Raw genomic sequence first — 3,170 nt, 5'->3', positions numbered from 1 at the left:
TCTGGAGAATAAACCAGTAGGGCGAAGCTCTTTCTCTATTATTCCTGTCTGCGACTCTTTGCTACTCAAATGAGTTTTAAAATTAATAAAAACGAACAATTTTAAAGGAACAGCAATAGTTGATGATGTACATTGTGGGCACATAACAGACTCTCAATAAACGCCTTTTAAGTGAACGGATCCTATTTATTTTTGAAACATTTATCTTGCCAAGTAGAGCAGAACTTTATGACTCACTTCGTATTCCTGGGCGTCAGGAGACTCTCTGTACTCTAGTGAGGCTGCCTTTATGAGATCCCAGGTAACTGTGAGTTGAACAGGGTGAGCTGGTGTCTTATCAATGGTCTGGTAGGGGACTGAACTCAGAGTGCAAGCCACACTTCCTTCTGCCTTGTCTCCCCCTTTCCGCAGGTGACAGCTTGCCACCAAGTCCATGTTCCAAGGAGCAGGATGGGGAGAGAGGAGCACCCCCATCAGCTGGGCACCTCATGCACCGTGGAAATTGGCATCTTGTGGTTTGAGATTTGTTTTCTTGAAAGTATCTATCACCGGCTCCACTGCTGTGGCTGGTGCCAGTCTCGGCTTCCCTCGCAGGCTCCAGGCCCACTTGGATCTTCCGTCTGATCACACACCAGGTGGGGGTACTATTATTTCCTGATGCTCCATTCTGATTCAAAACATTTGCTGCTTCCCTGATGGGCTCTGGTGTAGCCTCTGTGGTGCCAGCATCCCACATGAGTGCTGATTCAAGTCCTGGCTGCTCCACTTCTGATCCAGCTTCCTGTTAATGACTTGGAAAAGCTGTAGGCCCCTACAACCACATGGGAGACCTGGAGGAAACTTCTGGCTTTCAGCTTGGTTCTGGTCTTACAACCATTCAGGAATGGAAGATTCTCTCTCTCTCTCTCTCTCTCTCTCTCTCTTCCTCTATCTATCTCTGTAACTCTGACTTCCAAGTAGAAAAAGAAAGAAAAGCACGCATGGTGATGTAATTCAATGCCCCCACCCCTCCTCTTCCAGATATTTCTACCACTTTAACCATACACAAAGAGCTTCCTTATCCTTCCTCTGTCTGGCCTCCCCCACCTCCCTGCAGAGGGCTAACACTCAGTCACCCGTCTTTACCTGCTGGATACGTAGGCGCTTTCTAACCCTGTGTTACTACAAACATCACCCAACCAAGACCCACAAGGGCATCCCTGCGCACAGGTGCACACACAGCAGCACACAGCTGCAGGTCCAGTTCCCAGGAGAGGGCTCCATCCTTTCTCCACCACACCAGACTCCCCTGACCCTGGTAGCTGGTGCAACCCCAGTTACCAGGACTTTGTCACACTCCCTGGGCCCCTGGGGGGACATTCACCACCCAGGACGACTAAAGTGAGTGCCAAGATGCCAACATGACCCCTGATACAGGATACAACTTTATCCTCCAGAGGTCTCCCTCCAGAGGAGGCTGTCTTCCCTGCTGCAGATACAAATGCTCAGGCGGCCAGCCAACATAAAGCCCCACAGGCTGGAGAATAATCCCCCCACCAGCTCTGGCAGGCCCAGGGCCCTGTGGGAGCAGCAAGGGACGAGTGCCCTCCACGCCTCTCACCCAGCTCTGCCTTGCTTCCACAGCCTCCTGGTGCAGAGTCGCCCTGCGTGCTGAATTCCTGTGACCTCACTGGCACTGAGTACAGTGCATGCGCAGTGAGCCTCTGCTCCAAACAGGGCCAAGGCCCGAGGGGCACAGGGTGAGGACCTGAGCGTGTCTTTGTTCTGGGGCGGCAGAGGCACAGCAGGTCCCTAGTCACTGTAGACGGGAGATGATGTAGGAGCCACGTGAGCTCACACACACATTCTCAAACACAGAAACCAGCACGTCCCCTGGACCCAGCTACTCTGCAGCTCTGCAAGTGCGTTCCTGGGCCTGGCTGGCCCGGCCGGCCCGGCTGTCTGCAGGAAGGATGTGTGGCCCAAGGTTTCCTCTTTGCCTAACTGACCTCTCAGGGACCCTACTGCTGGCTCCTCCTATCCCACCCCCACCAGGCGGAGAGGTAGCAGTGGGAGAAGGTCAGACCCAGAAAGTGTAAGAGACCCTGGCAATGGGAGCCTAGTGTGAAGGTAAAGGATTCAGAACCACACCTAGGAACAGGGCCTGCAGGTGTAGACATCTGTGTGTAGTGGTTCCCTCGTACCTAGGCTGGGTGCCTGGTCGGGTGCCTTGGTTGGGTGCCTAGGCTGGGTGCCTGGTCGGGTGCCTTGGTTGGGTGCCTAGGCTGGGTGCCTGGTCGGGTGCCTTGGTTGGGTGCCTAGGCTGGGTGCCTGGTTGGGTGCCTTGGTTGGGTGCCTAGGCTGCGTGCCTTGGTCAGGTGCCTAGGCTGGGTGCCTGATTGGGTGCCTTGGTTGGGTGCCTAGGCTGGGTGCCTTGGTTGGGTGCCTAGGCTGGGTGCCTTGGTTGGGTGCCTTGGTCGGGTACCTAGGCTGGGTGCCTTGGTTGGGTGCCTTGGTCGGGTACCTAGGCTGGGTGCCTTGGTTGGGTGCCTAGGCTGGGTGCCTTGGTTGGGTGCCTAGGCTGGGTGCCTGGTTGGGTGCCTTGGTTGGGTGGTGTTTGTAGTAAGGTCAGGTTAGAGAGCTCCTAAGTATTCCCCTGGTAGGGACAGGTGACTGTTAGCACTCTGCAGGGGGACACATTGTTGCTCTTCTAAGATTGAATGATTGATTTTTATTGGGAGGGCATATTTCCAGAGAAAAAGGAGATACAGAAAAAAAGATTTTCCACTCACTGGTTCACTCCCCAAATGGCTACACCAGCTGAAACTGGGCCAGTCCAAAGCCAGGAGCTCAGACTGTCTTCTGGGTCACCCATATGGGTTCAGGTCCCAAGGACCTGGGCTATCCTCTGCTGCTTTCCCAGGCCATTTGCAGGGATCTGGAGCGGAAGCGGAGCAGCCGGGACTCGAACTGATGCCTATAGGAGATGCCAGTACCACAGGTGGAGGCTTAACCTATTAGGCCAGGGCACCAGCCCCTTGGTGTGGCTCTTAAAGAGGTGGGGGGCGGGAGGAACCAGACAGAGGAGGAGATGCTGGCAACTGTGGCTTTGGGGCCTGCCCCTGTCCTCCCCCACCCATCCCCCCTCCCAATGCTCTCTCTTTTTCCAGATGTGTTTTTGGAGTTTCCCT

This window comes from Ochotona curzoniae, unplaced genomic scaffold (assembly GCF_017591425.1).
Source record: "Ochotona curzoniae isolate NIBS_2020 unplaced genomic scaffold, NIBS_Ocur_1.0 contig_3498, whole genome shotgun sequence".
NCBI classification, from domain to species: domain Eukaryota; kingdom Metazoa; phylum Chordata; class Mammalia; order Lagomorpha; family Ochotonidae; genus Ochotona; species Ochotona curzoniae.
The sequence above is the reverse complement of the archived record's forward strand: the minus strand, read 5'-3'. Positions refer to the sequence as shown.